General features: G+C 34.5%; 1 long non-coding RNA gene across 1 annotated transcript in view; it reads left to right on the forward strand.

Moving 5' to 3' along the window:
* LOC118993822 (uncharacterized) overlaps positions 1-16,203 on the forward strand; it is a 57,946-nt gene extending 41,743 nt beyond the window's left edge. The window contains exons 4-5 of the long non-coding RNA XR_005067951.1: positions 10,433-10,503; positions 16,094-16,203. This is a non-coding gene — a long non-coding RNA (uncharacterized LOC118993822). The remainder of the gene's footprint in view (positions 1-10,432; positions 10,504-16,093) is intronic.
* The last annotated feature ends 10,090 nt before the right edge of the window (positions 16,204-26,293 follow it).

A 26,293-nucleotide genomic window follows, 5' to 3' on the forward strand; every position in this document is an offset into this window, starting at 1 on the left:
TGACAATGTTATGTTCTTTAAGGTAATTCTTTTAGATCTATTGTCATAAAAGAATACTTCTTTGTGATTTAAATAGTATTTGCTAAGGACATTTTCAACATAGATTACTTACATATCCTCAAAACAAAACAAGAGTTACAGTTAATATATTTCTGGAAGTGCTGAATGTCAAATTCTCACTTGAAAATCTACATGTTCAAGTATTCGTTATCCTGACATAATGAACAGTTGCAAGAATATTTAAGTATACTCTAGTCTTTTCTTTTTTTAAATTAAATTTATTTATCTTTAGAGGGGAAGGGAAGGAGAGAGGGAGAGAAAAATCAATGTATGGCCGTCTCTTGTGCATCCCCTGCTGGGAACTGGCCTGCAGGGAAATGGCCTGCAACCCAGGCATGTGCCCTGACTGGGAATTGAACCTCAATCCTTTGGTTCGCAGGCCTGTGCTCAATCCACTGAGCTACACCAGCCAGGGTTTACTCTAGTCTTTTCTTGAATGTCATTTAAGAAGTTCAAAACAAGTAACCTGGGCTACACATGCAGTTTGTGAAGAGTCATGAGGCTCACATAATTCAGTCTGCTATTAGGATTGCATTAAATGGAATAATATATGTAGAATAGTCAAACCAAGGATTTGACTTGTTATGAACTTTGACTATTATCCCAGTTCAAACAATTTTCAAGAAAACGACTCTGCTGAAAGAATAGTCATACTTCTAGCTCTATATCATAAAGAAGCGTATACAAATTTTCCTTTCTAGTTAAGAAAAAAAGAGGCAAAATGATGCAATATTTTAAAGAAGAAATGAATTCAGAAGATGTGAGGTGAGGATGATTCAATGAGGTTTTGTGAGTCCAAACATTAAAGTGAATACACAGAAACTGGATTCGCCCTCCTGACTGAAAAAAACTACAAAACAACAAAATCCCGTAAAATATTGTCTCAAGACATTGGACAGCAAGCAATAGGGGTGATGCTGGGAACCACTGAGAAATAAATTAAGTGAGCCTTAAGATTCACCCAGAGGCCCTGGCTGATGTGGCCCAGTGGGTATGGCATCTTCCTGAAACCGAAAGGTCTCTGGTTGGATTCCCAGTCAGGGCACATGCCTGGGTTACGGGCCAGGTCCCTAGTTGAGGGCATGTAAGAGGCAACCATTTGATGTTTCTCTCTCATACTGATGTTTCTTCCTCTCTCTTTCTCCCATCCTTCCCCTCTCTAAAAATAAATAAATGCAATCTTAAAAGAAAGGTTTACAGGATACTACCTGTATAAATTTTACAACCAGCAGTGTAGGAAGAGAAGACCATGATGCAGAATGAGGCGGGCCTTTTGAATTAAGTAGACTGAGCTAGGAATCCAAAAAGGCCAAAGTATTCAGAGTTTGCCTAGAAAAGAGAGGACCAAAAACAGATAACTTCAGATGTATGCCAATTTCCCACCTGAATATTAAGCTAAATGTTTGTCAATGAAACTTTTAAAGAAACTACACAAGGCTAGGTGAAGAGCTGCCCAAACAGATTAGAAGAAATAGTCACCAAGGTTCACATGCATTAATTTTGGGTATAAATAATATCCAAAATTAAATAATACCCAAAATTAAGAGCAAGAGTCACTAAAATCATGCCAAAATGACACATATAACAGATTTATCAGATAAGGATGTCAAAATCATTGTAATTGTATTTCATAAGCTCCAGGAACCACAAGATATTAGAATATGTTGAGAAGTGATAAGGCCAGTAAAAGGGGGATCTAAATTCTAGTTCTAGAGATGTAAACTACAATGTCTGAGATCAAAGATGAACTAGGAGAGATAAATAAAAAATTTGCCATCACAAAAGACATCATTGAAGACATTAACAATGGAAACCATCCAAAATGAAACATAGAGAAAAATGAGTGAAAAAAAAATGAACAAAGTACCAGAGAGCTGAAACTTCCTAATATATGTATAATGGGAATATTAAAGAAGAGAATTAGGGGCACCAAAAGTATTTGAAGAATTAATGGCCAAAGTTTTCAAACTTTCATGAAAACTAAAAACTTGGAAATCTAAGAAGCTGAACACCCAAAAGAAGAAAGCTACAGCAAGAAAAATCACAATAAAATTGCTTTTTTTCTTGTCTTTTTAAAATATATTTTATTGATTATGCCATTACAGTTGTCCTATTGCTTAAATCAAGAAAAAGACATAAAACATACAATCCAAAGGTAGACGCTTTATTGGCATCACTAAGCTCAAATAATGAATTATAATCTCTAAAAATATGAAAAAAATTATGCCAACCTAGAATTCTTTATACAAGAAAAATATATTTCAAAACAGAAGTGGCAATACTCTTTTAACCACATTAAATCTGAAAAAAATCATTAATATATCTGAATATAAGATATGTTCAAAGAAAATAGAATGAAAGAAAATAATACCAGATAGAAATACAGATCTGTGAAAGGAATGGAGAGACTAAAATTGGTAACTATGTAAATAAATACATTTTATTTTATTTTTAAAACTCTTTAAAGGACAAGCAACTATTTAAAAAATAATAAAAATATATGAGATGTATAACATATATCAAAACAAAATATATGACACTAACAAAACATCCAGAAGGGAAAAATAAGAGTACACTGTTATAAAATTTTTTTTTAAATATTTTATTTATTTATCTTTAGAGGGGAAAGGAAGGAGAGAGGAAGGAAACATCAATGTATGGTTGCTTCTGGTGCATCCCCTGCAGGGAACTGGCCCCTGCCAGGAACTGGCCTGCAACCCAAGCATGTGCCCTGACTGGGAATCGAACCGCGATTGTCTGGTTCGCAGGCCCGTGCTCAGTCCACTGAGCTACACCAGCCAGGGCTAAAATTTTTATACCATACACAAAATAATGTGTAATATCACTACAAGGGAGTCAGTGATAAATCAAAAATACACATTATAAAACATAAGTCAGCTATTACTTTAACAAAAAAATTATAGCCAAAAAGCCAACAAGTAAAATTCAAAGAAATCATAAAATATTATCCAGTTAATTCACATAAAAAAGAGAAAAAAGAACAATAAAATGGATCAAATGGAAGAGAGAGCAAGATTTGTAGTATGAAAACTATATCTATAATCATATTAAATGTAAATGTTAAAACATCCCAATTAAGAGACAGAGATTATTGCCTTAGATGAATAAACAACACTCTATTGTCTGCTGCCTATAAGAAACCTACTTTAACATAACCAAAAAATTTTACAGTCAGATAAAAAAAATGATGGCAATACTAGCCACAAGAAAACTTTGGTGGCTAAAATTAATATCACACAAAATAAATTTTAAAGCAAGAATTTTAATTGGGGTAAAAAAGGTCATTTCATAATGATAAGGGGCCCAATTCATCGAGAAGGTACAATTAACCTTAAATGTTTGACTGTAGTAAAAGACCTTTAGGACGTATAAAATAGCAATGGGTAGAACTAAAAAAAAATGTTAGATAAATTCACAATTATAGTTAAAGATTTCAATACTTCTCTCTTAGTAATTAACAGAGTAAGTAGGATTAAAATTAGGATTTAAAAGTTAGACTAGATTGCCATGGTAGAAATTATTGCCTCACTTTTCCTAAATTTGTGTAGTTAAAATTGAAGAATGTTTTAAATAAATTATAAGAGGACATTATTTTATTGGCTAAAGTTTGAATGATGGGGAGAGTGCTGGTAACATTTTTTCTTAGAAATGTAAGCCTAAGTTTGGAGCTACATATACTTCTTCAACTTTTACTTGTCTTAGTTTCTTCTAATTTGTAACATAAGTTTATTTAGCCTATGACAGAAGTATTAGGCTAAATCTAGCCTAATACTAGAAGTAGTAGTATTAATACTTTCAAGTATTCAGTTAAATCTACTGATAAAAAGCTTCTACAAAGTAATTTTATATACCTGTTCTAAATAAAATAGAATATAAGAATTTTACATTTATAGTAAGAAAAAGTATGAGTATAATTTCTAGTACCTATAATCAAAAAAACATTTAATTAGAAAAAAGCTTAAATACTGGTAAGTCACAGATAAAATTTCTGTTAATTATTAATAACAAATTTGAAATAGAAATTGTGACTTTAATCAAAGTTTTATTTAATAGAAAAATAATGATAAAATACAACTGGTAAAGAGATTTTTCTAGGATACTTATTGCTAATTTCTTATAATAAGAATTTGACTTTGGTCCTAGTAGTTTCTAAATGAAAAACTCTTAACATAAGCTTTCAGTATAATGTATTAGTGTCTGATGATCAGGTGACTCTTCCATTCAATCATGCATTTTTCGTGATGGTTATCCTCACAAAAATGTGTGAAATTGCTTTATCACACTGTATTTTGTGAAGTTCATTCACTTTACACAGAAAACACATTTTCCCGATACCTCAGGTAAGTAAATACTAGTGAAAGTCAAGTGTCAAGAAGTTCAGAAATAACACATAAAACCAGCAAATCACTAAAGTAGAAATTAGTAAAATATATCATGCACAGATTAAAAAAATAAATACGGTATATATGAAGAGCTTTCCAGACAAGACAAAGCTAAAAGAATTTATCACAACCAAACCAGTATTATGTTAGATGCTAAAGAGTCTTCTTTAAGAAAAAAAAAAAAAAAACAAAGGAAAAAAACAGGAACAATAAAATGGTACTAAACACATATCTATCAACAATTGAGAAAAAGTGGTTTGGTCAGTTTGAAACCAGAAAGAGGTTTTTGTTTTGTTTTGTTTTGTTTTGTTTTGTTGTTTTTTTGTTTTCTGTTTGATTTTTTAAAGTATTTTTTTATTTTTTAATTTTTATTATTTTTTATTTCTCAATTCCTTTTGCTTCTCTTCCTTCTTGTTTTATTCCTTTTTTCTTTCTTTACAATTTTATCTCTTCTTCCTTCCTTAGTCTGCTTTTTTTAAAAAATACCCACAAATGAGACAAAAAGCCCCAGAACTGGAAAAAGACCAGAGTTGGACCCAAAGAAGGGGCATCCCAACAGCTAAGACAGAGAGACAAATATCACTTTGCTATTACAGAGAACCTGCAAGTTTTTGCATATTTGTATTATTATTTATTATTCATACATCTTTTATTTGAATAACATTTTTGTATTCTTCTTTTGTATTCTAATATTTTTGTCTTCTTTGCTTGGCTGGTTATAGGCTTCCCCTGTTCTTTCATTCAAAGTGTATTGCTAATTTACTGTCCTTCACTTCACCTTCACTTCACACTACTGAAAGTCCAGTACTCCCTACTCTTGGTATCTAGACAGCATCGATTCTGTCATATGATTGTTGCTCTAATATTATTGTAAATAATAGCTGTTTCATACTATTGTAAATAGTACACAATACCCCTCCCAGATCTTAGCCCACTTCACAGTTTTTTGAACTCCATTACTGTAGTGGTTAACTGTATTCTCTCACACACTACACCTATTTACTACCCTTTACTCTCACCTTACCTCAGAATCTGACCTCCCACAACCTCACTGCTTTCTAGATCCAACTCACAATCCTTCCTGCCCTCAATAAGAGTCTTACCTTCTTTCCATCCTTTCTAAAAGGTGGCTAGTTGGGTGGAATATCATGGTTAACACTATACATAGCCAAAGGATCCCCTATCTCTTCTTTACCAGCTGCTACTGTAAAGAGCAGAGAATACTCTCTTGCTATCTTAAACCATTTTGCCTTCCCCTCCAACTGATCACAAAAAACAATAGCTGCAAGCAGTGAACAGCAGCATACCCGAAGGAGACTGCACCACTGAATCTCACAGGTATTCTACCACAGAAGTTCACACCATAAACCCAAGGAGCCAGAACAGATTAATTTAAGAAGCTGAAGCTAACAAGAAGAATCTCACAAACAATGGCAAAGAAACAATCCCCAAATGAAAAGAAGGGGGAAACCTCAGAAAGAATGCTAAATGAAATAGAGGCACCTCAACTATCAGATACTGAGTTCAAAGCAATGGTTATCAGGAAGCTCCATGAGCTCACAGGGAATTATCAGAAACTATAGGAAAACTACAATGAACTTTCTGCAAACTATATCAGTGTGAAAAGGAAAGTAGAAACTAAAAACAAGGGCCAAGAGGAAATGAAGAATACAATATCTGAACTGAAGAACACAGAAAGAATCAAAGGCAGGATAGATTAAGCAGAAGATCTGTTCAGAAAGCTGGAGGAAAAAGTAGGAAAAAAAACACACAGAAAGAGCAAGAATAGGAAAAGAGGCTCAGAAAGAATGAAGATGGATTAAGAAAAATACAGGACAATGTGAAACGTAATAATATCCAAATAATAAGGATACCAGAAGGAGAAGAAGAGCAAGGGATAGAAAACCTATTTGAAAAAGTAATGATGGAAAACTTCTCTAATTTGAGAAGAGAAAAGTAACACAAATCCAGAAAACACAGAGAGTCCCAATCAAGAGGAACCCAAACAGGCCTACTTCAAGACACATCATAATTAAAATGGCAAAATTCCAAGACAAAGAGAGAATCTTAAAGGCAGCAAGGGAGAAAAGGGAAATAGCATACAAGGGAGCCCCAATAGGGTTAGCTGCTGACTTCTCAATGAAAATGATCCAAGCTAGAAGAGAATGGCAGAAATATTCCAAGTAATGAGAACCAGTGGCCTACAACCAAAGCTACTTTACCCAGCCAGGCTCTCAATCAAGATAGAAGGCCAAATAAGGAGCTTTCCAGACAAAAGAAATCTAAAAGAATACAACTCCTCCAAACCAGCTTTGAAATAGATGCTAAAAGGTCTGCTTTAAGGAAAGGAAGGAAAAGAGAGAGAGAGAGAGGAACACAGGTACAAAAATGACAGTGAATAAGTACCTATCAATAATAACCTTAAATGTAAATGGATTAAATGCTCCAATCAAAAGACACAGAATAGCTGAGTGGATAAGAAAGCATGCCCCACACGTATACTGCCTACAAGAAGCCTGTCTCGGGACAAGAGACCTCCGCAGACTAAAAGTGAAGGGCTAGAAACAAATTTTCCAAGCAAATGGACAGAAAAAAAAAAAGCTGGGGTAGCAATACTGGTATCAGGCAAAACACACTTCAAAAAAAGGGCCATAAAGAGAGACCCAGAAGGTCACTTCATAATACTCAAGGGAAGAATTTGCCAAGAAGACATAAACATTGTAAATATATATGCATCCAATGTAGGATCACCCAAAAATATAAAGAAAATCTTAGAGGACTTCATGAGAGATATTGACAGCAACACAATTATAGTAGGGGATTTTAACACCCCACTGCCAAAAATGGGCAGATCTTCCAAACAAAATATCAACAAAGATATTATGGCATTGAACAATGCCCTAGATTGAAGGAAGTTAACTGATATATATAGAGCCCTTCACCCCAAAGAAGCTAATACACATTCTTCTCAAATGCACATGGATATTTTCAGAGACAGACCACATAATAGGACACAAACCAAGCCTCAACAAATTCAAGAAAACTGAAATCATACCAAACATTTTCTCTGACCACAAGGGACTGAAACTAGAAACTAACCCCAAGGGGAAAACCCCCAAATACTCTATAATCAGGAGACTGAATAGCATGCTATTAAACAATGAATGGGTAAAGAATGGAATTAGAGAAGAAATCAAAAAGTTTCTGGAAACAAATGAAAATGAACTCATGACAACTCAAAATTTAGGACTGCCTTCACACAGTGAAGGCAGTCCTGAGAGGAAAGTTCATAGTGATACCTAAAAAAGATAGAAATATTTCAAACAAACAACCTAACAGTATGCCTACAAGAACTCAAGGAACAGCAACAAAGACCACCCACAGCCAGTAGAAGGAAGGAAATAACAAAGATCGGAGCAGAATTAAATGACATAGAGACTGAAAGCACAATTCTAAGGATCAGTGAATCCAGGAGAAGGTTCTTTGAAAAGATAAACAAAATTGACAAGTCTTTAAGCAGGCTCATCAAGAAAAAAGAGAAAGGACCCAAATAAACACAATCAAAAATGAAAGAGGAGAGATTACAACTGACACCACAGAAATAGAAAGGATTGTAAGAAATTACTATGAAGAGCTGTATGGCCAAGAACTTTGAAAACCTAGGTGAAATGGACAAATTTCTAGAAAAATATAATCTTCCAAAACTCAATGAAGAAGAAGTAGAAAACCTGAATAGGCCAATAAGAGCAGACGAAATTGAAGCAGTAATCAAAAAACTCCTGACACACAAAAGCCCTGGACCAGATGGTTTCACAGGAGGATTCTACAAAGCATTTAAGGAAGAGCTAACCCCTATCCTTCACAGACTATTCAAAAAAATTCAAAATGATGTCAGACTCCCAAACTCTTTTTATGAAGCCAGCATCATCCTAATCCCAAAACCACATAAAGACACAACAAAGAAAACTTCAGGCCAATATCGTTGATGAACATAGATGCTAAAATCCTCAACAAAATATTGGCAAACTGCATCCAACAATACATTAAAAAGATCATACACCATGACCAAGTGGGATTCATCCCAGGGATGCAAGGATGGTTCAACATTCACAAATCAGTAAATGTAATACACCACATAAACAAAAGCAAAGACAAAAATCACGATTGTATCAATAGATGTGGAAAAAGCATTTGATAAGGTACAGCACCCATTTATGATAAAAACACTCAGCAAAGTGGAAATATTAAAGGGCCTTATTTAAGAAAAAGAAGGTAAAAAATATGAACAGTGAAAGGACAGCAAACTCACAGTTATTAACAACCACACCTAAAACAAAAGCAAACTAAGCAGACAGCTAAAACAGAAGTGGAGCCACAGAAATGGAGATCACATGGAGGGTTAGCAACAGGGGAGTGGGAGGAGGAGAAGGGGGGAGAAGATATAGAGAAAAAGTAGCATAGACAGTGGGGAGAAAATAGACAGGGGGAGGGCAAGAGTAGTGTGGGAAATGTAGAAGCTAAAGAACTTATGACACATGGACATGAACTAAAGTAGGGGAATGTGGGTGGGAGGGGGTGTGTAGGGTGGAGGGGAATGAAGGGGGGAAATGGGACAACTGTAATAGCATGATCAATAAAATAAAAAATGATAAAAAATTAAATGTGCTTATTTATGTAAAGCATTATAATTATTCCTATGAAAAAAAGCATTAATTATTCAAAATTATTTTGCATATTCTTGGTCTTTTAACTTTTACTGTGAATTTAAGCCAGTGTTTTAAATAGCTTAAGAAACCCTAACCAGATTTTTTTATTGAAGTTTCACTGAATGTTTAGAATAGCATGTGTTCTCTAATTGATTCTGTGATCACCTTTGTTTGAGCACCATTAATTCTTAACACTAAGTTGTGATAGAAACTAGTGTGATACCAGTCCTGACAAGCAATAATTTACAGAGTCTAAAATTATGATTAGAAAGTAATAGTCAAGACTTGAGGATTATTTGTTTAAGGATAGAGGAGTAACTTAGCAACCATGTAAAAGTGGCCCTTGTGTACAAATGAGGAACTCGAGGCTTAGATACTGGATTTTCTCCATATGCCACAGTGGTCTGTGCTGTCTGAAAGACAAAGTCTGTCTTTTATCAAAAATAGATTTGTTGTCATTAAAGAAACTTAATTAGACATTGTTTAATATTTTACTAAACATTACTTAGTGTGGTTTTGATAACTGACTACACTTAAATATTTCAATGTGTTCCCAGGTTAAAAGAAACATAAATTGATGCTCTGAAGAATATTTAATAGAGATTCTCAGAGTCATAGAAAAATCTGCTTTTACTATGTTTTAATGTTTACCTCAGAAGAACTGGGTTCCATCTCAAATCATATTTTTTCTCTACAGCATATTAACCACTCACCTGCTCTGTACATAACTAGAGGTTTGGGGCCCACCAATCAGCTCTGGTTTGGGGTGGATGCAGCATCAGGGGTCCATAGATCTCGATAAGTTTTTAGGTGGCGGTTTGGAGGGGATAGTGAGTGTGCTGATTACGTTATTCATGAAGATACCTATTTTCAGGGTTATAGCTGCTTCATAGTCAAAACAGTTTTGATGCAATTCATCTTTTAAAATTCTGCTTTGCTGCCATCTCTTTGGAAGCTGTCTCTGACATTCTCCAGAGGAAAAGGAGAAAATATTTTGTAAATAAGTTCAACCTTAAAGAAAAAAGTGAATGTAGCCATATCATGACTGAATAAAAGGCTACAAAGACCATGCATTTAGCACTATTTCTTGCAAATCACCAATAAATATCCTAGGGATTAGGGTAAAGGAGGAAAATTTTTACTTATTTCCTCAGGTAGTTTTGCTGAATTTAAGCAGGCGGATTCTTGATTCACTTTCTTGTTGAAAAGTATTAATGAGAAAAAAAGTCACATTTGTTTTTCACTCATTTGTCCATTTTGCAGCAATTCACACCAAGATCTGTGACTTCCCATTTTCTTTAGAATGCATCTGCTCAGACAGACCCGACTGAAAGGTACTCCTTCAAAGCCTCTGTTTTCAGTAACTTGTAGCCAAAGTAATTTACTGGTGAAATGAAATGATTCATGCTTATTGTCAGTTGAAAAGTGAATTTAGCCATATGGAAGCAAAATCTTTGAAGTTATTTTAGAAGATCTGATGAAAACATTTACATGTTTTGACAAAAAATTTTGGGTGTAAGTTAGCACTGACTTAAAGTTCTTAATGTCTAAAGAACTTCACGTTGTTCCTGTTTTTGAGTTTCCTCATCAAGACCACAGTATGTTGGTCTTGATGCCTAAGAATTAAATTTCTCCCTGGCCGGGTGGCTCAGTTACTTGGAGCATTGTTCCATTCACCAACAGATTGCCAGTTCAATTCTGGGGCAGAGAACATACCTGGGTTGCAGGTTCGATCCCCAGTGCAGACACATATGGGATGCAATCAACAGATGTTTCTCTCTCATCTGTCTGATCTCTCTTTCTCTCCTCTCTCTAAAATCAGTAAACATATTCTTGGGTGAGAATTTTAAAAAACAACTAAATTTCTTACATGAAAAATAAACCAAAGGTTTCCCATAATCTTGAATACTTCATGGTCTATGCCTCCATACTGTTTATTTCTAGGAATATATAGACAGAAACAGTAATGTTTATAAGTATGTGATTAACAATCAGTCATATCTGGAGTAGTTTCCTCACTCAACCCTTAATAATTAAGTACCATTAAACAGTTACTTAAGTGTTCTGTGCTAGAAAACAGAGACACCTAATACATGAGATTGTTATAACCAGTAAACATGATATGGTTAGAAGTATAAACACTTAGAACATTTAGATATAAAAGCAATTTTGTTTTATTTTCCCCTTCTCCTTGCTACTCAGAAAGAATAGAACATAATCTTAAGAGTTCAATTTCTTTTTTCCCTTCTATAAAGGGGAAATTATATCTCTGAGTAAAAGGAAAAAATCAAATGTCATGTGAAGATGACTACAGAAATGAGAAACCAGCCAATTTTAAGGAAGTTGGGCAACAGTGGATTTCTGTCATTACACCTAGGTGAGAAGATACAGTGAAGGATCACCAGAGTGGTTAGGAAGTCTTTGGAGAGGTCAGATTGTCAAGCACTCAGTCATTCATGGGAACAAGACTGGTCAATTGCTCTTGCCCGAGGTGCTGTAATGTTGATGTCCAGCTCATTTTACCTTGCCAGCCTCCAGTTTCTCACCACTTAATTGTAGGCAAGAAAGCAATGAGTGAGGTGCCATGTGCTTCTCATCTGACCATTACATCCCACCAGAACAATATGTAAATATAATATGTCAGGCTACAAATACTCAATTATTGTGTTATAGCTATAACACGGAGGATAAGAATTTAAGAAAAACTTGGAATTAAATTTTTAGATTTTACTTAAAGGATAGAAGACAAAAAATAAGAATTAAAAAGAGATAAGATTTAGAAAAGCAAAGTGTCATATAAACCATGAAATAGCAGTTTTCCAGAAAGTGATTTAAAATATTAAATGCTGTTGAAAACAATTGGATTACACAAATAGGCAGAGGACCTGAATAGACATTTCTCCAAAGAGGTCATAGAGATGTCCAACAGACACATGAAAAGATGCTCAACATCACTAATCATCAGGGAAATGGAAATTCACACCACAATGAGATATCACTTTACACCTGTCAGAATAGCCATCAATAAATCAACAAACAAGTGTTGACGAGGATGTGGAGAAATGCTTGTGCACTTTTGGTGGGAGTATAAATTGGTGCAGCCACCATGGAAAGCAGTATGGAGGTTCCTTGAGAAATTAAAAATAGAACTATCATATGATCCAGCAATGCCACCTCTGAGTATCTGAAAAAGATCCAATACACTAAATTAAAAAGATATATGCACCATTATGTTCATTTCAGAATTGTTTATAATAAGATATGGAAGTAACCTACGTGTCCATTGATAGAAAAGTGAATAAAGAAAAAGTGGTGCATATACATAATGGAAAGTTACTCAGCCATAAAAAAGATTGAAATTATGCCACTTATGAAAATAAGGAATAATCTAGAGGTCATTATGCTAAGTGAAATAAGACATAGAAATGCAAATACCATATGCTTTCACTTATGCATAAAATCTGAAAAACACAATAAATGAACAAACAAAATAAGAAACAAACTTATTGATAGAGAGAAAAAAATTGTGGTTGCTCTGTGTGAGAGGGCTTAGAGGAATAGGTGAAAAAGGGTGAAAGGAATTCAGAACAAATTTCCATTTATAAAAATAGTCACAGGGATGTAAAGTACAGTATAAGGAATATAGTCAATAACATAATAACTACATATGGTATCATAAGGGTACTAGACTTACCAGCGTGATCATTTCATAAGACATATAAGTATCTAATTGCTATGTTTATACCTGAAACTAATATAATATTGTATGTCAACTAAAATTAAAAATAAATTTAAAAAATCTATCCTTTTGATGTACTTGGTTTGAAGAATCAGAGTGCTCTAAATGTGCTCTTAAGTAACCTGAATATTTGTGTAAGGCCCCCCAAAATGAATAGAGGTACATACTACAGATCCAATAGGCATTAAAAGCAGTATGGCCTATACTTGTGCTAAGATCTACTGCAGGTGATTGCACCATTAAAGCAGAGTTTCCTAAACTGTTAAAGAGAAACTAGAGCCTTATCTGCTTAGCAGCTATATTTCTTAATGGAATATAAATAAGATACCAATTTAGGTTTTTTTAAGTATATTTTATTGATTATGCTATTACAATTTTTCATTTTTTTCTCCTCTTTATCCTTCTCTGTCCTGCATCCCCCTCCCTCCAGCATTGCCCCCCCTTAGTTCATGTCCATGGGTCATACATATAAGTTCTTTGGCTTCTCCATTTCCTATACCACTCTTAACCTCCCCCCCATCTATTTTGTATCTACCAGTTATGCTTCTTATTACTTAAACCTTTTCTCCCTATTCTCCCCCTCCCCATGATAACCCTCCATGTGATCTCCATTTGATTTTGTTCCTGTTGTAGTTGTTTGCTTAGTTTGTTTTAGGTTCAATTGTTGATAGTTGTGAGTTTGTTGTCATTTAAATGTTTTGTTTTTCTCTAAGCACCCTGTGCATAGTTTTTGATCTTCTTTTTCTTAGATAAGTCCCTTTAACATTTCATATAAGGGCTTGGTGTAAGGTCTTGGTGATGATAAACTCCTTTAACTTGTCTGGGAAGCACTTTATCTATCCTTCCATTGTAAATAATAGCTTTGATGGATAGAGTAATCCTTTTTTTTTTTTTTTGCAGACTATTTTTTATTTTTTATTTATTTATTTATCTTTAGAGGGGAAGGGAAGGAGAGAAGGAGAGAAATATCAATGTATGGTTGCCTCTTGTGGTTCCCCTGCTGGGAACTGGCCTGCAACCCAGGTATGTGCCCTGACTGGGAATCGAACCTCGATTCTTTGGTTCTCAGGCCCACGCTCAATCCACTGAGCTACACCAGCCAGGGCTGGATAGAGCAATCTTGGATGTAGGACCTTGCCTTTAAGGACTTCAAATACTTCTTTCCAGCCCCTTCTTCCCTGGAAGGTTTCTTTTGAGAAATCAGCTGCTAGTCTTATGGGGACTCCTTTGCATGTAAATCTCTCCTTTCTTCTTGCTGCTTTTAAGATTCTTTCCTTACCTTTAATCTTGGGTAGCTTAATTATGATATATCTTGGTGTGTTTCTTTTTGGATCCAACTTCTTTGAGACTCTCTGAGCATCCTGGACTTGCAATTTAGTTTTATACCACCATTTCTGTTAACTTAATGTGTACCAACTCATGAGAGAGGAACATACTCCATGGATTATCAAATTGAAAGACTAGATGATTAGACAGTTGAGTTTACCAAAAGAATGCCATTGTATGCAATGCATCCAGGGCCCCAGTTGGGTCTTTCTGTGAGATGTTACTGTAGATTATATTGTGGTAAATTATTTTCTTTAACTTCTACTTACTGCATGGGAATCTTCTGAGAAATTTAAATTTAATTTTAAATATATAAATGCAAAAATGACTATAGTACTGAATCCTTTGTAATAGTTATTCTATTATTTCCTAAGTAACAAGCAGTATTTCTAGTAACTTCAGTTTGTTATAAGTAACTAACTTCTTTAATAAAATTTAAGCCAATGTTGACAGTTTATTTTTACTATTTAAAGGAAACCAGTGATATCTCATTTTCATTTTGAGTTATATCAGTTATTTTTGACATATATTAGCTATGTTTTGGCCCCAAATATGTGTGCTTTTCAACTAGAAGAGTTCTTAGGCTGAATCATAATTAATAGCAATAAACTATTTATAGATATAACCATTTTTATTATCAGTTGTTTGGAAAAGATCCTCATTTTGTGAGAAGTGGTGACAATTTATATTCTTTCTTGTTTGTTTCTCTTTAAAGCAACAGTTAAAACTTCAGTATTAATCATATAATGTTGATATATTTATTAAATATATAATGATTATTGCAACCATGTCAACAGTGAGTTTTCCCTGTAAATGTCCAGATAGTGAATATTTTAGGCTTTACAGGCCATATGGTCTCTGACGCAACCACTCCAGTCTGTTTTAGTGGAACATCCATAGATGGTATGTAAAGTGATGGTTATGACCATGTTCCCATAAAACGTACAAAGCAGACAACAGGCTGAATTTGACTCAAGGACCATAGTTTGCTGATCTGATCTTAAGCATTCAAAATGCATGCTTAAATTGTGACTAAAATGTCACTGAGGAAGGAGTGTTGTTTTGAAACTCAGAGTTTTAGCATCTCAACCTGGGTTTTAGTCCTAGTCTAACCCTTTCCTAGCTCCGTGGCTTTTGGCGAGTTACTTAACTTCTCTGTGCTTTAAATTCTTAAGTGCAAATGGAAATAATATCTTATTGTGTAAAGATATTTGAGATAATTACCCTGGATAATTCATGATTAATGCTTGACTGAGTATATCTTGGCACATGAAAAGCAGTCAATAAACCTTAGCAATGTTATTGCTTTTCTTGAATATAGCATATGTAATATAATATATTCAATATATGTTGTCATCTTGCTATCACTAATAATATATATTACATAACTTATAAGATACATCATTTATACAATACAACCTAACATAGATATTACTAACATTTTTAATTTTAGAAGTTTTGTTTTCAATAACTTTTGACAGTTTTTTCCCTTAGTTTGGGATGTTTGTTATTAAAAATATTTGAAACACACCTCTATTAATTTAATTAAACACAACTTTCCTTTAGTTAGTCAAGTCTATATGTTTAGGACTAGGCATAAAAGGAAATTCTAAAGTCTAGACACATTAGGATAGAAGAAATCTAGACAATCCATTACATTCAATCAAGAGCCAGATTTCACATTAAACAAGTGATTGTAAAGGTTTTCACATGTTAACCACCAGTTATATGGAATAATAGCATTATGAAAGGATAATTTTCATCTTGAAAGTAAGGGAAGTAAAATATAGCCTTAATTATATACATATGTATATATTTATATATACTTGAAGTGAGGATATTTTTTTCTTTGCTTTTAGAAAGAGAGGAAGGGAGAAAGGATGGAAGAGAGGGAAGTATTGATGCAAGAGAAGAGCTTCAATTGGGTGTCCCCTGTATACCCCCAAACCAGGGACCTTATGCATCCAGACCAGGGATGGAACCTTCAACAAAAGTATGTGCACTGATCAGGAATTGAACCCACAACCTTTTGGTTATGGGATAATGCTCCAAACAACTGAACCACACTGGCTAGGCCAATGGACTTGAGATTTCAAGTGGTGCAAATTAGCAAAATCTAGATTCTGTAAAATAAAAATGTGATCAATATTTATCATGAATTATAAAAATACCTTTTAGTGAATGTTCCCTAACACCATTTATATATACATATTCATATAAATGTATATAATGGGATATATATGCTTAAATATATTTCATAATTTTTCATCTTTTTAAAAAATTTTATTTATTTATCTTTAGAGGGGAAGGGAAGGAGAAAGGGAGAGAAATATCAATGCATGGTTTTCTCTCATGAGTCCCCTGCTGGGTACTGGCCTGCAACCCAGGCATGTGCCCTGACTGAGAATCGAACCGCAATCCTCTGGTTCTCAGCCCCACGCTCAATCCACTGAGCTACACCAGCCAGGGCTAATTTTTCCTCTTAATACAGTTTAAGAAACAGATGTGTTAATCATAGTTAAACTTTCTCCGATGATTTGTTATCTTACAAAAGTAAGCATTGCTGTTGAGCTTATATTTAAAGGCCTCAGGATAATCTGATTACGCGTTTCATTTTACCTGGTATTGACAACCTTTTAGTTTTTGAAACTGGTACAAGTCAATTAAAATCATAGTTTCATTTTTCATTTAGGTACAATTTGAATGAAACAATAGCTTGTCTTTGGAATTAGAGCTTTATAAAAGCTCATGCTCAAGATACTTAATTCTGTTTACTCTTTTTTAGAGAAATAATGATTCTGAAACTCACATGTACCCAGAATTCAATTAATTATTCAGTTTCTCATAAAAATATTAATTTGGACTTGGGAGAAAATGATGCTGTTTGCTGAATTCCAAAGTTTACTTGTAGACAAGAAAATTAGGAACACATTGCCACCAATGTGCTTAATTTTAAGCTATCGAAAGTTTTACATATTTCAAAGTTTTAAAAATTTAAATAATTATTTGAACAATTTCAAATAATTTTGACAGTATAAATAGTGAAGACAAATGTTTTTTCAGAAATCTCTTTTCTCATATATATTTACATATATAAATTTATTGAGGTGACATTGGTTAATAAAATTATGTAAGTTTGAGAGTATAGTGCCATGATAAATCATCTATATATTGCATTGTATTTACCATCCAAGTCAAATATATATTTGACCTCCTCGACCCTTTACTAATCCCTCCTACCCCTTGCCCTCTGGTAACCACCACACCATTGTCTGTGTCTATGAGTTTTTGAGTGTTTGTTTTTCTGGTTTGCTTATTCATTGCGTTCAGTATTATATCCCACATATGAATGAAATCATGTGACTATATGATCTCCCTTGTATATTAATCACGATTGTGACTTAAAATAATCACAGGACATTATCACTAATAAAATATTTTAGAATTTTTTTTATCTAGTCCAGATGTTTTTAGAAATTCTATGAATCACCCGAAGTCATGTTATGAATTAAATAGCTCTCAATACTTTTGACTTGTTTCAAAGCTTCAGTTGGTAGGATGTCTATAGAATTGCTGAGCTGGTCTTTTTTTACTCAATTCTAATAACTGTAAGCAAGGAACCAATAAACCTAAAATGCATAAATATGAAAGCATGAGGTTTGTGAGCAAATGTTTAAAGTTTTTAGTTTTATAACAGATACAGTCTAGTTTAAATTAATTGAAAAATTAATTCAATTATTGAAAAATGAGGATGGAAGTAGTTAACAAAGCAAGATATTTAGAGATAATGGTCTACTCTTTTGCTTCCAAAAGGATAAAATTCTCAATTATGATATACTATAATTTAAAATAGATTCCAAAAGTATATACCTTGTATTTTTTATGATTTTTTATGAGTATTAAAATATGCTTCCAGAAAAAAAGAGTAGATTTTCCTTGTGATTTATTGGTGATCTTAAGGAACATAGCTAAAGATAACATTTTTAAGAATCCTGGCAGCCTACAGATGTAATGTCATTGATTTATTACCTACCCCCTTAAAAGTCAATCCTTGAAAGGAACAACCAAAAACCTGTAGCAGAAGCCAATTCAGTAAAGCTAGTTCAGGTGATTAACACAGGACAGAGTATAGAGCAGCCAGCGATGCCCTGGAGCCTGCTTTAGCAGACACCAGAAAGCCAGTTGTTCATATTCCTTCCCCATTCTGTGTTAGTGACATCATGTTGGTAGCTTGCAATTGACCATGGCAGGAGTATTATGCCACAAAAATCAGAAAATGCTAACAAATAGAGCCTTTTATCTTTGTTTTTATTTCCTTCTGGACAGCCAACTCTTAAAGATTTCTGAGCACAACACTGGATACAAGTCATGATAGGGTACTTTTTAATGAAGATTCAAATATTTTCTTTGGTTTAAAAATAATATAGTGATAGTCTCACTTAGAATTGTTATAAATAGAATAAATAAATAAGAAGAATGAGTCAAAATTAACTGTAATAATGCCACTTTTACTTTAGATGGTGGACTATGAATTATTTATTAATTTATTCCATGTTTTGCTTTGTTTATACCCTGTGACAAATGCTATAACTAGGTAAACATGTTTTAAAGATAAATAAGAAAGGAATTTTTTAAAAGACTTTATTGATTTATTTATTTTCAAAGTAAGAGGAAGGGAGAGAGAAAGAGGAAGAGAAACTGATCAGTCGTCTTCAGCACACACACTCCAACCAGGGACTGAACCAGCAACCTTTTTCTTTGCTGAATGATACTCAACCAACTGAGCCACACTGGTGAGGGCAATAAGAAAAGAATTTTAGTCAAAAAGCTCATATTTTTTTTGAAAAATCACATAAATGAAGACTATGTATTAAATGCAAATGTAGAGATGTGTGGGGGATATTATACGAACACCAAAGGACAGGATCTATAATGGACCCTCAGCTTATGAATATAATGTCTTAGAATGTAGGTACTAGAATATATACTGTTTATCAGCATTTATTCTTATTCAGGGCTAGTTCATCTATTTTCACTGGATCATAGAGATCCAGTCTTCTCCAAGGCAATGCCCATTAGGTGTATCTTCTTCTCTTCTAACCCTTCCCGTTGTCTCCTTCACTTCAGCTTATAACTTTGCTCTTTGGAGATTTTTTGCTACTCACCTATGCATCTCCATCCTGTACAGTGACAAAAACTGAACCAGAGACAAAGAAATGGATCCTGTCACCTAAAATTCTCAACTTAATAGTAAATATTTAAGATTCCTACATCTATAACTAAAGTATCTTTCCCTCTAATCTAAAACAGTCATCTATTTTCTTTAAATCTAGCTTTACATCTATTATGATATGTTTAAATTGTCAAAGAGAATTTAGCTTTTTCTCAGACTATGCCATGTTAGGTACATGTTATGGAAAGAAAACCAACATTTTAAGCAAGTGTTGAGTGTAGAGGAGAAAATATTTCTGTCAGAAGTAAATTCACCTCCTGGTAATGGCAAAGGAATTTCCATGAAGGTATCCAAGAGTATCAGTGTTATACAATGTAATTTATTTTTTCTGGTAGTTTTAAGTGAGGTCTGGCTTTTGAAAAATGTAGGCTCGGCTACAAGGAGTAAATAAGAGTTATATTTACTTTAATTTATTGAGCATTGCTTATGTCCAGAGTGTTCTAGAGTAAAAAGAGATGGACACAGCCAGGTATCTGCCATCAAAGTCTTTATAATTTATTCATGAAGAGAGACACAGAGACCTTTAATATAATTTTGTAATAAATACTAAGGAAGAGGTCAAATACAGGGAGAGACCAAAAGAGAAAGCATATTTTCACTGGGAAGGGGATATGAAACAAGTAGTATAGAATTAAGATAGAAAAATGGCAATTGGTGAAAGCAGTGGAGGAGTAACCAGAGGAAAGACGTGTTTCCAAAGGGGTTTGGGATGGGATGGTGAGGCCAGCACAGAAGGATTTTGTCCAAGTTGGAGACCTGGAAATCTAAAAGACACACTGGTAACATAAAAGCCAAAGGAGATGAGAAAGAAATAGTCTCTAAATGAATTCAGGTCTTTAAAATGTCTTTGGTACACAGAGACCAGTTCATTTCCAGATTGGTTCCTAGGGGGTAGAACATGGTGGAAGAAGAAAGTAATCTTAGTGGACTGAAAAATGAACAGAAGATAAAAGAGTGAAGATGGGGAGTGGGGTGGAATTTATGAAATTTATCTGTGTGGGATGGCGGTGCTTAGGTGAGTAGCAAAGAGTCTTAAGAAAACAAATTTATAGGCTGAGGGGAAGGAGGTGGTAGGAAGAGCTGGAAGAGGGGAAGAAAGGCCTAACAGACATTGCCTTGGAGAAGACTGGTTGTCTATCACCCAGTGAAAATGGGTAAACTAGCCCTGATTAAAAGGAAGGATTCTTCTTCACCTGAGACTACTTTCAGGAAAGAAGGAAAATATGCATAAGAATATGTTAATGGTAAAAGTGCAGGAAATTGAAAATATCTGCTTCTAATTACACCAGTTTTCTACTCCTCAGTGAGGAGAATGGAAGATAAATGTATTATTAAGTAAATGTGAGGGTCCAGCTCTGTCTGAACATATTATTTTTTGGTATCATGAATCTGTATGGTCACTTGGTTTTATTTATCAGGGCTTAGGAAAATGCCTAGGTATGAAGAAAGGGACTGTGGGATTGAATCATAACTGCATTTTGCCAGGCAGTTGCAGTGAAAAGGCAGAAGTACAAGGATGCTGAACATGTTCATGAGCATGATTTTGGGAGGTTAGGCTGAGTGCAAAAAGAGGTGACATAAGAATCACGTTACATATTCAGTAAAAATGGAGGGATTGAGGTGAAAGGACTGGAAATTGTAGTTAGATAGGAAAGTGAAACCAAGACATCTGATTTGGAGCAATTCAAAGTGACTTTTAAAAAAGGGCGTGTGTGTGTGTGTGTGTGTGTGTGTGTGTGTGTTGGGAGGAGGTGTGGGAAATATGTGCATGCGCATACTGCCTTCCTGTTCAGGGTTCCTTTCTCTCAGCGCTGACTCTTACTTCTTTCTGTAATAATTCTAATGGTCAAAATAAACATTGTATTATTTTGTATTCCTTTTTCAGATTTAGAGATTTTCTTTAAAAAAAAAATGCAATCACAGCAGTGGCATCCCTATCACAGAGCTGATTTGGGGATGTCTGTTTGGCAAAGATGCAATTTCCTTGGATGGCCAGTTCAGCTCAGGGGCTAAGGATTGGTCCTCATACACAGTGCAGCCTCTTGAGGATAAAATGAGCATAAAGGCTAAATTGTACCCAATCCAAAATTCTCAGCAGATGGATGAGCTTTCTAAGTTTTTACCCATAGATTTCTGAATTCTGGAGGCTGCTTGGTAGTCGCTACTGCACTAATTGGGGTTGATTTATATTGCAACAACTGTTATACATGCTTTAAATCATAGATTCTTCTAACTGGTAGATCAAGTTCACTGGGGACAATTTAAGGGCTTTTGTTAGGTAATAATGCTCCAACATGGAGCAAAATACTGAACACAAACAAAATGTATGTTTATGTACAGTTAAAGTGTAATACTTATAGGCTCTGAAATTGATGAAAGGCTATTTTAATTTAGTATTACATGAAGTTATTTTCATTTAGAATAGACTATTGATACAGATTTTGTTAAAGGGTATAGAAATCTCCCCTCAGCCATCTCTCAGTTTTTGGTTGGCCTGCTTACCTTTGTCTTCCTGGCATTTTCAGATATTCTGAGTTGCCTCAATTTGGTTTTTAAATAGGAATACAGCATTACTGAGGAGAGATGGTAGTAAATAGAACATGGTTTCGAATGTTTCATTCTAACCAAAAATATATGTTTCAGAATCTCTAATAAACAAATAGTGAGATTACTCTATTTTTGGTAAATTCACATTCTCTTTCATTTCAATTCCTTTCCTCTTATAAGACCTTAAATGTCTATATTCATGTATTTACATTTATATATCTATATTTACAGGATCTGGCACAAATAATACTACTATTTATTATAAAGTCTTTCATCAAAAATCATATGTGTGTAATTCTGTACCATAATGATATCCACTCAAGCACACCATATGACACTTTAGGTGAAATGTTCAAATTAAAACTATAAATTATTACACCTGTATTATTACTCAACCAACCACACTCACATAGGCGTTACTCCTGCCAGACCCTGTATATACATCTTTCCATATTCTTAGCACTGTTCCAGATACTTTGGGAACACAAAGATAAAACCTATGTTATAACCTCAGCTTCTGACCATCTAATTGGAGCAGATTAGTATCATGCATGGAACAATAAGGGCCAGGAAAACAAAGTGAAAATGAAGTGTTAAACCATGCTCTCGTTATTTATTCAGCCAACTTCTATGAAGCACCTTGTTTCTGCTGCCCTTCTAGGTGGTGAGCATACAGTACTGAAGAAAACTGATGGAAATACCCGCTCCTACATGGTTCATGGTGAGCAGGCAATAAGCAAGTAAGTACATTAAAGAATAAAGAATGCTAAATAGAGACAATGAGGAAGAAAGGAGTATTTGAAATGTCAGCAGGATGATATGAGGAATTTTTTAAAGATTTTATTTATTTATTTTTAGAGAGAGGGGAAGGGAAGAAGAGAGGAAGAGAAAAACACCGATTCTCGATCAGTTACCTCTCCTACATGCCCTGATCAGGGATTGAACCCCAAACCCAGGCATGTGCCCTAACCAGGAATCAAGTGGCCACCTTCCATTTTGTGGGGTGATGCCCGACCAAATGAGCCACACCAGTCAGGGCTGGTGTGAGGAATTTTGATAAGTTATTTAGTGAATGGTTCACCAAACAGAAATCTAAGTAAAGGAGCTGAACTGGCCACGAACATGTCTTGGAAAATACATTCAGGCAGAGGAGAAGTCAGGTGTAAAGGCCCTATGGCAGGAGTGTGTTCAACAGGGTAGAATAGTGAGGGTGCATGAATGAAGAGAGAGCATTCAGTGAGAGAGCTGAGATGAGAAGGGAGAGGAATAAAAAAGTAGTTAGAGGATATCTTCAGGAATTAAGATTTGAACTGAGTTTTGAGGAATAATTGGACAATGGATTGGCATATAACTTTTTTTAAAGGATTTTATTTATTTATCTTTTAGAGGGTAAGGGAAGGAGAGAGGGAGAGAAATATCAATATATGGTTGCCTCTCATGTGTCCCCTGCTGGGAACTGGCCTGCAACCTGGGCATGTGCCCTGACTGGGAATCGAAACCGCAATCGTGTGGTTCACAGGCCCGCACTCAATCCACTGAGCTATACCAGACAGGGCTAGAATTGGCATATAGCTATTGATAAATAGTTCGATTTGAGCATAGACATAGTCAGAATTACTATGTCTATGCTATTAGAGACTATTAGAGACTATTAGAGACTGTGAGAATAACATGCCTCATGTACCTTAAGTAGAGGAAACATTCCTGGATTAGCTAATTGTGCTGGAACTAAATTACTAATGCCCTTAAATGAAGTGAGAGGAATCTCTTACATGATGAAATAGAAAAGCAGAGAATCTTGGAAGTTTTTGAGCATCAAAGTTTGAATAAATTGGACCAGAGAAGGACAACAGATAAAATAAAAACACAGAGAGAAAAAGAAAGAATATTGACTTCTACAGCAGTTTAAACAATCAAACTATTCCTCCTCATCAGTAGACTTCGAATTTCCTCCTGTGGTTTGTAAACATGCATGATTTTGTGTGAACTTATAAACAGAACCATTGAAAATGATATGAAATGTAGTTTGAGATGAGAAGAGAAGAGGAAGTGAAGAAGATTAAAGAAAGATTATAAGATGTAGAAATAGGAACATAAATAAAAATAATTCAAAAAAGTTGAGTTTCCTTAATCATTTCTATTAATTTGATATTAGGAATGTTTTAATGTGTTGACATTTATTTCAGCATAGTAACCTGCTCTTTGGGTTATTTCCTACATTTTGAGATAGAAGGTGTTTTGAAGGTATTTTTCTAACAGTAAAATAAAAATGTACTTTAATGTTTGTCTCCTGCTGCCTCTCTGACATGGAAAGATTTTCGCACAGGTTGATACAGGAGGTAAAAATAAAAATTGCTTTTCCTGAGCCATTGGACTGCAAAATGCAGTAAATTTCTAAATGGCAACACAAGAACAGTGTTTATGACTGTGGGGGATTTGCTTACTACAGAGCATGCTTTTAGGTGGGCTGGGAATTTGTGAAATTCTATTTTCTATATGTGACCTTTAGCAAAAATTGAAGATGGGAGAAAAATTCTTTTCAACCTTGAGTGGTTTACCAAGTAATGTGCATTAATTGGGCTGTGACTGTCAGCGTGTGGTCAGACTAACCAAGACCAAAACAGCCTTAATATGTGAACTGGAAGGACACGTTTCTGAACCCAGGTCAGAAACGGGTAGAGGAGAGTTTTGTGACTAATGGTAAAAAGCAACAGCATTTCAAATGCATTTAACAAATTTCTAGTGGTTTATTTATAAAACAGTTGTTTGTTGTTCTTATCATCCGAAAAGAAACAACTCCGGCATGGAAACATGCAATGGCATAATAACCTCACACACTGAATTACTGATGGGGAGGAAATAGGAAGCAATGTTCCAAGACAGGGATTCTCAAACTATGGCCCCTGGGCCAAATCTGTGTCCCACCCCCATCTCTTTTTGTAAATAAAATTTTATTGAAACACAGCCATACTCATTCATTTATGCATTGCCCTTGGCTGTTTTTCCAATGCAATGACAGAGTTGAGTTGTTGTTGGAGAGATTGTCTGGCCTCCAAAGCTGACTATATTCGCTATGTGGCCTTTTATAGAAAACATGTATCATTCCTGTTCTAAGAGAAGCACCGCCTATGAGATTCACACTGCTGGAAGATGACATAAACATTGTTATGGGAGGGCAAAGGAACCTGGGAAAGAGAGATGAGTGGCAGAGAGAGAGCAGTAAAAGAATTCATAGGCTTCATGAAATAGGTTTTGGGTACTACTGAGTACATACAGCTCATTTGAACACCCACAACATCCAATGCTGTGTTTATTTTTGAAAATAAAAATAGAGTTTGGCCAAATTCTATAGTGCTATTATTTGTTGTGTTGCATTAGGAAAAGGTATATATATATGTGTGTGTGTATATATATACTACATAATATTTATATATTTATAAATACATAAGTGTATTTATAAATAAATATATATATATATTTTAATTGTTTTTCAAGTACAGTTTTCTGCCTTTTACCCCCATCCCAGCCCACCCCCCAGCCCTCCAGAGGTATATATTTTTATGTACCAAACTCCTAAGGCAACTAGTAGGTGTTGAATTTAAACAAATGGTGGCCAGATATTTCTTTAGCAAAATGTGTTTAATTCTGCAATAACAAAAGAATTGCAATGAGTAAATGTAGTCTAACAGCCAACCAAGCTCATGTTGACAGAAGAAAGAAGATTTTATATATATATTTTTCTCTTCTTTTTTGTTTTTGTTTCTTTTTATTTTATTTGTTTATTTATTTAATTATTGTTCAAGTACAGTTTTCTGTTTTGTACTCCCAGCCCACCCCACCCTCCCACCCCATATGGAAGAAAGAAGGACTTCAGAGAGGAGAAGATCCTCCTTCTCCCTGCTAGAGTAGTGAAGCAGAAAAATATCTTTCTTTTCAACATAAAAAACATCTCTTCCTTCCTGTTTGGGGTAATTGACAGAGAATAGTAGGGCATGAAAGCTTCCTCTATAGACCCTCTCATCTCCAATTTAAATGAGCTCTCTGTTTAGTAATCCTCACATATGCTATATAACAAACAATTGTTAACAATTAGATTTATTTATCAAAGAAGTGAAAAATAAGCCATTTTCTCATTCTCAACCCCTCTTATTTTAATAGCAATAGTGTTGTTTTGAAGCTATATAGGAGAAAATTGCCACTTGCAATATCACAATATCTTTATATTGTGCGAAACAGGTGAGAAATTCAGATATATTACATGGTACTTATACTACTATTT

This window comes from Sturnira hondurensis, unplaced genomic scaffold (assembly GCF_014824575.4).
Source record: "Sturnira hondurensis isolate 20B ecotype Veracruz unplaced genomic scaffold, ASM1482457v3 Scaffold0008908, whole genome shotgun sequence".
Lineage (NCBI taxonomy): Eukaryota > Metazoa > Chordata > Mammalia > Chiroptera > Phyllostomidae > Sturnira > Sturnira hondurensis.